Below are 14263 nucleotides of genomic sequence, written 5' to 3'. Positions count from 1 at the left end.
AGAAAAAAAAGAATACCGTTTAAATGGGAAATTAAGTGTGCATTTGACATCTATTCTTGATCTTTTCTCATCATTGTTTTCTTAAATTCCTCCTTCACAAGTAAAGTTCTTGCGCAGTATTACTCTGCATTTTTGCTTTGTTTCAGCATCCAAAACTGCCACTGACTCCCACAGTCCTTATAACCTCCAGAGGCTAATGTTTGTTCATCTAGATGAGTTCCCTGATCTGCAATTACTGTACCATATCAAGTGGAGCGATTACAGCTGGCACTGCGTACTTTGGTTTAAACCTGGCCATTGACCTTCTTCAAAGTAGTATCAAATGCCCTATAATAACCTGCCATAAAGACCTCCATTTATTGAGTCAATGTTCAACACTGCTATATCAAAATCCCCTCCAGTGATCATTGTAATTGACAAGAGTTGGACAGTTTACTGTGGAGTTAGACATCAAACAAGGAGGATTAACTCAGGATAAATATCCAGCAAGTTTAACTTCATGTATCAAAGTTAAAGCAAAGTAAAGAAAGAAGTGTTAATCTCTGTGAAGCCCTACTGCAATTGAAAGTGACACATTAGTATTACAGTAATATCTAGCTCAGTTGCAACAGGAAGTCAGTATAATCTGGTTAATCAGTGACATAACACAAGCAAAGTAGTGGTGATAGGAATTTTCCTTAACACATTTATCTCAAACAAATGGTATACTATTTTTGGAAACCACGTGTTTGAAATGTTGTTGACATTCATCATGAGCTAATGTTCACACATCCCACACTTCTGTCTCCATGTACTTCCTTCTTCCCCGTGTGTTTACCTTAGATTTGAGGTGAAAAATGCTACAGCTGTCTTCGCCTAATTGGGTAAATGTCCTTGGAATGGATATTTTTAAAGATTGCTCAGACAACCTCTTTACCTATGGTCAATGGGTTCAGTGTGAAAAAGTTTAAAGTCAAAGATTTTTCTATTTCCTGAAAGGACAGAAACTACCAGGCCTGTCAGAAGAAATACAGATGGAAGATGAGGTGTTATATTTTATATCATGACATTTACAGGTTTAGGAAAATCTACTGCAGCTCAAGACAAGACATAAAACCCTAATGCTATGTTTGTGGCTACATTTTTGAGCAGCATGCTAAGAGAGATTGGTAATCATTCTGTCCTTCATGCTTGGGCCTAGACAATATAACTATATGTTACTGCTTGACATTTAAGTGGATTTGGAGCATCTGCCAGTCAGATATGGTGAATAGCCACAATATCCTTGCTAGACCTGTTATTTATACACACACACATTTGTTCTCACAGACACACAAACAAAATCCAATCATGAGATACCATGGCCTCTAAGCCTAGAGCAAATCCTATGTCCACATAATGCCCGAGTCACTCCTCTGACACAATACATCCTCCCATCTAGAAGGGAAATCTTGAATAAATCATGGCATATTCAGTAGAGAGTATCTGCCTTTCCTCCAAATCACTATGCTTAGCGGGTAGTACTTCCTCAGGCCCTCTAAGCCTGGATATCTCTCTTGGCCAAGCGGGGGGAGTGGGGGGATGTGGGGGGTTAGATATTTGCTTTCCTATATGGAAGAGCTGGATTCAGATCCACAGCAGTTACAGTCAGAGATTCACTCATAGCGAAGCTGGAGGTGTTGGAAATCAGCCTAACATCAGGAAGCAATATCACAAAATGTCCCCTGGAATAATATCCTGCAGCAAAATCCACACATAAGTTATGTATAAGAAGTTACAAGAAAGTACAGTAATATTTAATGGTTTTTGAAATATGGAAAAGGTTCAACCCCAAACTGTAATGCTAAAATTAATGTAAATAATACATAGGTTTTTAAGTCAGAGAAATGTTATCTCACATAGATGCTGCAATTTATAACATGCGCTTAACCATTATGATAATTATAGCAGATATTGAATAGGTATCAATGACAATGGCTGATCTATTTAGTTTAATTCTATAAAAAGTCCCAAAAACTACCAAACTATGTACACACAGAAAGAAATAACATCCCCATTCATAACATCTAACGATAACCGTTAAGAAATCAGTAAATGTATACACTGTACATTTATTTATTTCTGACATTTTGTTTCGCAAATTAGGAAACAATGCCTAAAGTCAAGCCTGATGCTGCTACACATAACCGAATTATCCCAGTCTGTTCTATACATGAGGCAGATAAGTACTCTGAATAGACTGAGTAATCATATCTTTATTTGTATACCACATTTCACACCAGATGGCACAAAGGCCTTCACAGCATGAAATAAATAATTAAGCAAAGGGAACATATAAGTCTGTACAATTTGTATTAAAATAAAAACTCCTGGGAATGGAAATACATATCCAATTATAGCATAAAACATGAATAACATGAAGGCTGAAATAGGTGATCATTTACTGAATAGGGAATGATGAAAAGAAACATCCCATTGCATTATGGGAAATCTGGGATCCAGGGTTTTAAGGCTTCTTCTGTTAAATATATATGGAATATTTTGACATCTGTTGCTCTGATTTTGACTATTGTAATAACAGTTCTCTTTTAAGTCCTTTAATTTTACACATGTGTAATATAATACTGGAGATATCCTTCAAAACATATGCCCACACTGCAAAAAAGGGGTGTCTAAAAACAAGATGGAAACACTAAATCTGAGGAGAGAGGTACTCAAAATAAGTAAAATATCTTTCCATGCAGCAAAATAATTTCACTTGACAAGATTTCTTGAATTAAGATTGTTTAATCGAGAAATAAGCATGTCTATAGATTAGAGAAATAAAATGTGGGTGGGTAGCGGGCAAGGAAGTGAAAAAAAAGGAGATTCATGGATGAAAGTTTGCAGGACATTTAATGATGATGATCATCTAATTTCACCGTGGTTGATCCACAGCTGGTTTGTTTTCTTGTGAAGTGAGCTTCACCTCTGTTTACATCTGGCCACAGATGTCACTGACCGTGTTTGTACTCTTCTCCCACCTCCTCTGTGGCTTGATCTCCCCAAGGGCAACAGGCCGCTCTGGCCCCGAACTGGCACTGCGAGACAGAAAACATGTAGATATAGAAGAAATGATAGACATATTCTGGGTGCTTTCTCATAGGATATGTCATCACGACCCATCCATGACTCGTGCTCTGGACACCTGGTATTTACAGAGAATAGTCTGAGGCTACGGCCTTTTGTGGTGCAATGGCTGCTACGTCTGTACAACAGAGTATTTGGATGCGGAGTGGGAGTCAGGAGTGGTGGGATAGTGACGTTAGTGGTTTCACTGACACAGACTTCATTCCTAATTTTCGAATGACAAGAAGAAAGTTTAAGTACATCTGTGACTGCCTTTCCGTAACACTCTCACACTCATGTCCGGCGACCTATATCTGTTCGCGAGCATTTTGCAGTCGGGCTGTATTGGCATTTCAATGACGTAAAGGTCGGATAAATGTGACCTAGCCGTTCAGACTGACGTTGCATTGCAAAATATCCGATATGTATCGGATTTAGGACCACATATGAAAGTGGCCTGGGTCGGATTTGAAAAAATGGGATTTGTGCCCGTTCAAACGGTCTTTCACAGGTCAGATACAGGTCAAATAGCGGCAAAAAATCGGATTTGGGCCACATGTGGCTGCAGTCTGAATGTAGCCTAATATCATATTTCTCTAACAGCAGCACATACTAGAAATGTATTGATGCCGTGCATTTTAGCCAAAAATAAAGCCCTTAAAAGTGAGTTAGTGTGTAGACAATGTGTTTAATCATGGGTTGGGTCGGGGTGCAGGTCTAATGTACGTGGGTACAGGCAGGTGTGTATTGGACATGAACAAAAATGTGGGTAGCGGGTTGGATTGTGGTACTCAGCTTTGTGGGTGTGTGTTTGGAAAAGTGGACCTGTGCAGGACTCTGTGTACGGGTGATGTCCGCCATGTTTTCAGAGGCCAAACATTGCAAACTGTGCATCTGTACCTGGAGTACTGCTGCTTCTTCAGGAAATTAGCAGTATCACCGTGAGTTTTTCAAAGGGCATGGTTTTAATGACAATTAGATTTTCAGGAATTTTACCGTGGTTTATCATTATACTAGTAATCGTTACATCCAGCCTGATCCCCGCAGCCATAGCCGCCCTAAACACCAGGCCCCGCTGACAGGCTGACCAGTCTGCTAACTGTCACTTCATCAATGTCTCTTTTTGTTATGTCTGCCCCTACTGTTGTTGTTGTTGTCTGTGTTGTATAATGTTGCTGTCTTTGTCCTGTAATGTTCAGTCAGTGAAGATGAATTTCCCCACGGGGACCAATAAATTAAATTAAATCTAATCTAATCTAATCTAATCTAATCTAATCTAATCTAATCTAATCTAATCTAATCTAATCTAATCCATACTACAGCTGTATTAACACTTAAAATAAGAAATGAACTCTTAAAACAAGATAAATTATCTAACACTTCTAAATCTAAGTTTATTTTTATCTTGGTTAGAACCAAATAATTTGCAGTGCATGGCAGAATCATGGGAGCCTGCTGCCCGTTCTCCTGTTCTACCTTACCTAGGCTGTCTTTTTTCCCTCCATCTGTTTGCCTAAGTGTTGGCTTAACAAACCCATTGTGCCTGGGAGAAATCCACATGTCTTGTTTGACAGCTCACTGCCATGTGTACCCAGGCAGATCTGTGCTTTGTAATCTAAAGCTGGTGCTCAATGCACAGCCCTGTCTGCACGCTGAGAGATGGCTACAGAGGGAGGGAGAGATACAGAGAAATAAACAATACTAAAACGACAGCTGGAGATTGGGAAAACTGCACAGGTTTATACTGCGGTATTGGCACCAATACCAGCTTTGTCTCAACAATGAAAGCAGCTTGGGTCAATAGGACTAAAGAGCAGGACCTCTAAAGCTAATTAAACAATCAATCAGTGGCCTGGATGGAGACAGAGTGACATAAGTATCCTCCTTGCTACCCATAAGTGATAGTGTCAACATTTGCATGCATGTGTATTGTGGAGAATAAGATTTAGTGGACGGCTTATATGTGAAGATGCATCACTCAACAACATGACAGATTTATCACTTTCACACTCACTCAACTCTTATCTCCTTTTTTACACCTGTGTTGAATTTCACTTGGATTGCACTATGCAAATGCAAAACAGGAGTTAAAACAACATAAATAGTTAGATACACCTTCCTTCAGCTTGTGCTGGCATGTCCTCTAACACCAAATCACAGTGCCGAAGTAACAATAAAAGGATTACACCCTGATCCACTCTGTACAGGGAGGGGTGCGGAGAACAACAGCAGAATATGAATGTGATGACAGTTTGTTGTTGTCAGAGGACTAAAAGAAGGTGAGGCTGGTCTCTGCGCTGTCAGAGGCATCATATACACAAACACACAAACATTTAATCCCATGTGCACACACACATCAGTGCATAGGTTACGTCAGGCAGGATCAAAGACAGCACACTGGTCTTAAATATAACCTGCACATTCTCCTTTTGCTTCACTGCTGATGGGAGAACATGTGGGGTGGGGTCACATCAACACCCTTGTGTGAGACATGTAGGGTGTGACAGGGAATTTGCAGACGTTACCTTGGCATGAAGCACTGTGAAGGAATCCAGTATTTTCTGTTCAGTCCTGTTCGGTGGGATGCCTCTCCGTGTTTGGGAAAGCAGGACGAGCAGGAACATAAAGTCAGTCCAAGCTTCGTTTTGTCATGTGCACCTTTAGTACAGACATATTCAGCCACAGAAAGCAAAAGGCAGAGGTGGTAAAAGTGTGCATGCTCAGGTATGAAGTATGATTTAGGAGTATGTTTGTGATAAATAAATCTATTATGTTAGACTCTTTTCACAACTGGGGTTGATTATACTGTAAGTGGGGACATTTCACCAAGAATGTGTCACACATTGTAACATTAAGGCTCATTTATGCTTGCTTTACGAAGGCAAATAGGTTGGTCCCTGTCTGACGTTGTCATGCGTCACTGCCTTCATACCTCTGTGCGTCCTGTACATTGGAATGAGCATTTCTCAATCAATCCACCAGAGGGCGCCGCTCTTAATTAACATACTGGCCAAATACCATGAAGAAGAGGAAAGTTTTTTGAGAAGAAGAAGAAAAAGTCAATACTAACAAACAAGGTGACGACAGAGGAGGTTTTCCTAATGTGGATACTAATGTTACTATTCAGAAGGGTACTGTGTAAGTAATTCATTTAGCAGACAGGGGCAGTTTTTAGCCGCTTGACTAGTTTTGGCTACTTCCTGTTGGATTCATCAGAAGCGTCACCTGATGTTGCTGTGATGTGTCTTATAGGCTGCTCAGGAGGATAGTCAAGCAAGTAAAAACTACCCCTGTCTGATCATGAATGACTTACACAGTTGGACTTTGAAGACAGTATGAACCTTCACCAGACTGAGAAGGGTAGTTTTCATAAATATGTCACTAACTCACACAGTTACTCTTTGAAAAGTTCCGCTACTTATGGAAATTATTCCCTTCAAATCTCAACACTGCCCCCTGTGGTTCCACGTGGAGCTGCTCCGTGTTCTCCGTCTGGGTACACATCCGCAAGCTCCCAAAAAACGGACAGAATTATGTATGGAATGAACACAGAGGATGGACAGATTGTTGTATCCATTCCTACCCATCTGCATCTTTAATGTAGAGCATAAATGATCCCTAATCCAACAGAGTGCATTCTATCAGGCTTGTTTTGTTTCTCCCCCATGTTAACTCCACTCAGTTTGTTGCAGGACAGATCCCATGTAAATGAATAAGCCTGAGTCAACGTGAAGCAGATTTGAGAAAGCAATCATAACGCTGAGCCTTAACCCATACAGTGCATGATTACCGAGTCATGTGTGGCTCTGAAAGAGTTGGTTTGATCTTTTCACATCTCTGCGAGAAGATCTATCCTTGAGTGTCTTTACATTAACAGACCAATATCTCAAGAACAGCTGATCAGAGTGCCTACCAACGTCTCCCAAACATTCACCTGACCAAATGCAAGGGCACGCAGATGCAAACGCAATGCGATGCATCGAGAGTGGCCGCCATGATGCATCTCAAAATGTCTTGTCCTTTTTTTTTTTTTTTATAAGTGATGCAACGACATGTGTAATACCATACATCAACGGCAGGGGCAATATGCAAGCCATGTACCTGTTGACAGGTATCTCAACATCACCGCAAGCCTTTGTGAAACTCCAGTTGGATGGCAGTGATTCACTGGAGTCTCTGGCAGAAAGCGAACCACTTGACCCAGTAGGTCGTCAGATTTAGGAACAGACATTCAGAAATATTGGAAATGCCTCTCCCCGTCTTGAATTTGCTTAGACCGAACAAGAGATTAGAATTTCCCGTCCTGATCTCTGCTGCAGTTCAGAGACCAGACATACCACCGTCTATATTTGGCATATTTTTTTTTGGTGCTGCCGATTCAAAATCAACATCAGAATGCATTCTTCTTCAGTTGTCATTTTAATCTGAATATCACCTGGTTTGACACCCAGAATGGACAGACTCTGCTAGCCCCTATTGTGTGAGCAATGTATTGTAGTTAATGTGTTGCCTGGCTCACTTGCATTCAATGTGTTGACTATGAAAGGAAATGAGTCGCTTGCTTCGCACATGTTGCTTGAACACGGCGCACGTAGCAACTTTGTAGGCAGCCTTAAAGTTGAACTGAAAGAATTTTGGCAGTCAAATGTCCAAGAACAAGATTGCTGTGACATTTAACCAGGAATGTGTTTGCATACTGTCACTCGAGGTGTTTTGTCAAATCACATAGCCTAGTAAATGAGTTTAAACTTATGTCACAGGATGACTCCAACATTGTTTGCTTCTATAACAGGCAACTGTAGAAGAAACGGTGAACAAGGCCACAAAAAGATCAAAAGATGTAACATTATCACCTTTATTGTTATTTTGTGCAGTGTAAGCACAGGTTTTCTAATCACAGGAACATTTTCCCTTCATGTTACAGTATTTAAAGTCATTAATATAGTGCAACAAGTTGACTGAGTTCCTATTTGCTAACTTGTCTTATATATTTCTTCCCACAGTGAATCCAGTCTGGTCTACTGTTTCTATGTAGGTATTTTCCACTGCCATTTCAATCAGGACGACAGCCAGTGACATAGCAGTGCATGTTGTGTTTCATTTACATTGTAATTTGACAGAGCAGTTTTTGTACCTATGACAAGTGTCTTCATTTAGTCAGTGTAAAACAAAAGTGTCTGCCAATGATAGAATGTCAGTGTATTGATAAAATTTCACAAGATGAAATATTGCAACATTTCAGCAGATTGATTTTTTTGTCCCACCCCTAGTTAACATAGCTCAATAATTGTTGCAGGGAAATACACAACAGTAGAGAATGAGGCTCAACGTAAGTGGCATGGTTTCCATCTTGACCTTATAACACACTTATGGGAAGCCAGCGAAGGGATCATGTGAAACTGGCATTTACAAATCACAAAAAGCCCTAGATTTAAAAGGGAATTTTTGGGTCACTGAGGCACAAAAGGTACAAGGACAAAAGCCGACTTGACTTGTGAAAGGTTTATCCCAATAGCAAATGTTTGTGGTTCTATCTTTGTTGTAAGTGTCTGCCATTAAAAAAGCAACAGTTCTTACTTTACATGGTGGATAATATTCCCATCCATAGAGCAGAATTGAACTGACCTTCTCAGCTCCATTACATTAACACAAAGATCGCCTTTGTTCCGTTGTAACAGGACACAATTATTTCTGAGTCCAGTGGCTCTCAATCCTCAGCACTGCTGGCTTTGTAGTTCTATAAGTGGGTAAAGGGCCACTCAATTAATTCAAAACTGTGTCAAATTGCTTTAATATGACATACATGACACACAAATTATGACATTTGAGAGGCTCTGAATAGGGTCTACAGATGTACAGCTCTCAGCTTCACAGTCTCAGTTCTTTCTGAAGTAAATATGTAGATGCCTGTGGTCTTTTTTGCTGCTGTTCAGGCTTGAATTATTAATTGTGTTACTGCGTGGATCATTGAACATAAGACAACAGGTGAATCTGAGATATCACAAAATGACTAGGGGCTCTGTTTTTGTGATTGTGCAATGACCAGTGTAAGCACTACCCTAGGAGTCTGACATTTTCCTGAACTTGAAATCTGCTTTGCACATACGGGCGGTACTTTGGTGACCTTCACAGCAGGAACATGAGTAACAAGCTGCATCTACTTATGAATAACATTAATTCATCTGTTTATGTACTCTGTAGTCATGTGCACACACACTTCGCTGAGGAAACGTGCCTCGGTAAAATCATATGTAATAGGCTGAATATGCATCCAAATAGCACGCATACATCTCACATATCCTCCTGAGACTTTTTTTTCCTTTTTTTTTTTTACATTAAACAATTGTCTTGATTGGAAAATGCATAGTGCAATAGTTTTTTTCAGATACTTTTTTTTTTTTTAATGGAATGTCCTTTGCAATGGACAGCTTTTTTTTTTTCAAGTAAAACTGTCAAACTTTTGTCTCCTACAGAGGACAAAAATGCATTGCTGGGTCTCAGGAGGATATAGTAAATCAGACAAGACAATCATATGATATAGTGTTTTATGCAGGATTAAAGGGCTCAGTAATACATACAGTGTTTTCAAATTTATTTCCAGCAATAATGGTATATTTGTATTAAAGAATTACAGTGTACATGCTGACATGAGTAATTTTACAAACAGAGGTTGTGGGTTTAAGTCACTGGAGAAGTGCACAGTATTTATAGCAGAGTAATACGTACCGGTACTCAAATCATACACCTGTGCTTACAGTGTAAAGTAGTGGTTCCCAACCTTTTTTTTGCTCGTGACCCCATTTTAACATCACAAATTTCTGGCAACGCCCGACATTCAAAGCAGAGCCATTTTTTTTGTTGAAATTAATTTGTTTTTTATCATGTAATATTTTGCTATACTATGTTGCAAGTAAATGTTAATTTTAGATGACATTTAGTCTATATAATGTATATTATTATGGACGGAGGCAGAAAAGCCAGGTGTAGATTACTGCACAAAATGAGAATTTCATTTTCCTTGGTCAGGATATGTACAGTCAGTTCAGCTTGGATTTACAAGGCTGACAATTAATACTGAACAAACAATAACTAAAACTATGAATTATGAAAGAGCTGCAGCATCTGAAACTGACCACAATGAACATTTGAAAGATAAACAGAACCACAGTGCTTCAGTTTCAGCTTCACAGTTTGTCATGTCTGTTATGGATTGGGATTGTCTCTGTCAACTCACCTTATATTTTTTATTAGTACGTTTTTTTGTTTTTTTTTTTAATTTTTATCAATTACTAGAAATTTCAGGCGACCCCATTTGAATTCCAGGTGACCCCACGTGGGGTCCTGACCCCAAGGCTGAAAAACACTGGTGTAAAGCTTCACCTTATATAGAAAACAATGATTTCTCAAACAAAAAAAAAAAAACTGTTCTGCTGTTGGTGACAGTGATAACGAGGCCAGGGATCACCCCACCCACCAATCTGTATGTACGTTCCACATCACCCGCCCCTTTGCACCTCACACCCCTGCACTGACGTGGCCTAAAATAGCAAGTGCACTTGGAAACACCCATTCAGGCTGACGACACATCATAGTGATCAAAGTGTAACTTCACCCCATGCTGAGCCGTAACCCACCCACTGCATGATTGTGAAAAGTACAAAAATGTCTGCTTGGGAGGGGGAATGGATATATGAGACAGGAGTTGTTGAGGGACATCCCCACACCAGAGAAAAAAATCTGAGATGAGGTACAGTATATACCTATATATGTAACCACCCCAGCCATCACTGTCACTGCTGCTGCTGCGCTGCTCAAAATACTACCTCTATGTTCATTCATCCTGTGTAATACAATCAATCTAGGAATAATAATCACATGTAATATATATTCATCTGTGAGTATTAATCACCCTGTGCACTGTAATTATTCTGTAAATGTTCAACCATCCTGTGCAATACATTTTTTACATTTTTTATATTCTCAGTTTTTATCCTTTTTTATCTTCATATTTGTATATAGAGCTAGCTGCACTGTCTTATAGGACTGTATCTTGTATATATTTTGCACCTTACATTTTATCTATAATCACCTGTTTACACTGAAAAAGGAGAAGCTCTCCAATCTCATTGTACATTCAGTATAATGACAATGAAGGGCATTCTATTCTATTCTATTCTATTCTATTCTATTCTATTCTATTCTATTCTATTCTATGACGTGTACCTAAGCCACATGAAGCTCTGTGAGGGCTGGTTTGGGTTTTTAGATGTGTCTGTGCATCTCTATCAGAAGCTCTGTCCCTAAAGTTCAAGAGCAACATCTCAGGAACAACTTATCAGCATGTCTTCAAATGTTGCACAAACATTCACTTAGGCTCAAAGTTCAAATGAAGTGATTTTAGCAGACATGTTTTAGATCATGTTTTTCCATTCTGTTGTATCCATTATCACTGGAACTGAGGGAACTTCATCAAATTTGGCACAAATGTTCATGTGTATTTAAGGATGAAGTGATTACATTTCAGTGGCAAAAGTGAAGGTTAAGGGCCTCACAGAACATAGTTTTGGTTATATCTACTAGTAATTTTCAGTCTGCATGAGCAGGTTAGGATGCAGTTGATGAAATTATGACCAAGAGTGGCAGTAAAAGTGGAAGCTGTGTCATGTTTAGAATATTTTCATTTTTTGTGCTAAGTACAGCCTTTTCCAACAAGGAGCTGAAGCTGTGAAGCAGATGTCAAAATGACCAAACTCCCTTAAAAAAACAGAAATTAGTGAAGAACTATCACCTTTATCATTTGGTTTCACTTATTTGGTCTTTATGGTGTTTTAATATGTATGTTTAAGGCAGTGGTTGAAGGTAAAATGACGTAGGTAAGGCATGTTAAAATGTATCATATTTGATACATGAGTTTTGAAGCCCTCTACATGATCAGTGTGACATTTTTTTTCTTGAAAAGCCTGATGTATACAATTAGATACATGCAATACATGGATAATCCACCGGGGGGGGGGGGGGGGGGGGGATTCATTCACCAGAGGCCTTTCCAGTGACACTACAAGATTGTCATTAAAGGAGTGATATTTTGCTTTTTTTTAAATGGAATTATTCCTTTTAAAACATTTCCCTGTGGTCTACATAAACTGTAAATACTATGCTTGGGTCTGAATTCTTCATTAATTCAACTCCACAGGTCCATCTTCAACCCTATTTCTGAGTAGTGGTATTAGAAAGGTTGTTTTGAGCGCTGGCCCTTTAAATGCACGTGACCCCCACCCCCTCCAGGGTGTTGACTGTGCTGCTCTGTCCTGTTCAACCAACAACTGAACATTTTAGGTAATTGGCTTGAAGTTTGGACATATTTTTGGTTTTTACTACAACTGCTGCTGCTGACAAAAAATTATGTCATATTCTGAGATACGTTCGTTGGAAGTCTTGACATTATATGTGCAAATGTCATGATGTAACTAGTTATACGCGTAACAAATGAAGCAGGACTTACAACAGGTTGTAGAAATCCACTCGATTTTGGCTAAAATGAATACAAACATAGCTTTGCAGCACCTGGAGAGTTCAAATTCAAACTTTATGAACTATTAGGGTCCAAATACAGAAAGAAATTAACCAAAGACTAATAAAAGTGGGTTTAGCAAAATATGACCCCTTTAATGAGGAAGGAGGCAGAACTTTGATAATTTTGAAAAGGAATTACCAATTTGTTGGACATGTTTGTGTTATATTATGTTTTTGAGCATTGAGACCCAATGTATCAAATATGATACAAAATTGAAACTCATACATGGAAATTGATATTTGAAAAAATAAAAATAAAAATTGGAGGGTTGTTCAAAAGGACCAATAAAGGCTCCAGTTTCAAAGAACTGGCATGTTCTGTCAATGATTTAATGGTTCAGGCTTTACAGGGTTAAGAGAGTCTGGTTGCTTTGAAGAGATATAACAACTTCCATTTTCCCATGACTCTGGTACCACAGACTACCAGTCACCCTCTGATTAAACGGTGTTTATAATCATTTTTCTAAATCCAATTTTCATAATGCAGAGTGGTTCCAAACAGCTGACTCTACATCAGTGTCAGTCTTGTGAGGTTCTGTGTCCTTGTTGGAACAGGAGGTGGTGTGTTGAGCCATTTTCACCTATAAAATGTTGATTTGTTTTATGAATATTAACACAAGCACCAATGCGTTTAATCACAGTAGAGTCACATAATTCAGTTTACAGTTCAAAAAACACATTTTAATATGCATTCACTCATGACTTTCACCTCTCGTTCCTCTAACAGTAGTCAAATGCAGCATTCAGGGAAGGAACAATCGATGAAACGATCACAAGAATTTTGCATATTTAACCTGAACCTCATGAACTTGGATTTTTCTGCTTCAATAGAGAAGAACATTAACCTCAACAGAGCTGGGGATTACATTCCTCCTCAGGACAAAAGCAGCACACAGCATTACATAGAGAACCACTGACCTTGTTGCTAGTTTTTCTTAAACAGTACCAACAGTGCCAGGTACCAGTAATTCATTCAGTAATGCCTTTACTTACCAATGCTCACATATATTAAAGGTGGGGTATGAGATCTTACAAAAACAGTTTGAGCAAGCTACATTTTGAAAATACTCAATTTAAAAGTCCAAACCCCTTTCTTCAGACATCTCTCCTGAAGCCATGCCTCCAGAGTACTGGCACCCGCAATGCATGTTCTCAAGGGTTCATGAGCGCTGCACAGCAACAATTCACCCGGCTCCCCGATCCATTCATACCTCATTCAGTCTCCTCCAACACCTCCACCCTTACAGAACAGCCCCAGTTCATACCTGTCTGACTAACGTTGCATTTCCCACTGATTTATGTTGGTGACAAAACAGTTTGCCGGTGAACTTTCCATCCTAATATAGCTAATATAACCAAGCTCTGGCTCTGACTTCATTTCCTGTACAAGTGCTCCAAACCTGAGAACGCACAATTCTTGCACAAAGAGGGGTACGTGCAGAGGGAGGAGGGACAAATGGCAGTCAAGTTTGACAGACATATCACTATTCAGTCATTTTGATTGGACACTTAAAATGATTGAATGGTGTTTTTTCAGTCCTGTCCATTCCACAGGTGACTACATTTTTTTTTTTAAATTTTTGTGTTAGAGCTCAGGTGTCAA

The 14263-nt window shown here is 39.2% G+C and overlaps 1 protein-coding gene across 1 annotated transcript in view; it reads left to right on the top strand.

The window, feature by feature from the left end:
- The window catches only part of cerk (ceramide kinase), a 79365-nt gene that overhangs the window by 1066 nt on the left and 64036 nt on the right, over positions 1–14263 (top strand). The window lies entirely within an intron of this gene.

This window comes from Sphaeramia orbicularis, chromosome 12 (assembly GCF_902148855.1).
Source record: "Sphaeramia orbicularis chromosome 12, fSphaOr1.1, whole genome shotgun sequence".
Lineage (NCBI taxonomy): Eukaryota > Metazoa > Chordata > Actinopteri > Kurtiformes > Apogonidae > Sphaeramia > Sphaeramia orbicularis.
This window is presented reverse-complemented; position numbering and strand designations above follow the sequence as displayed.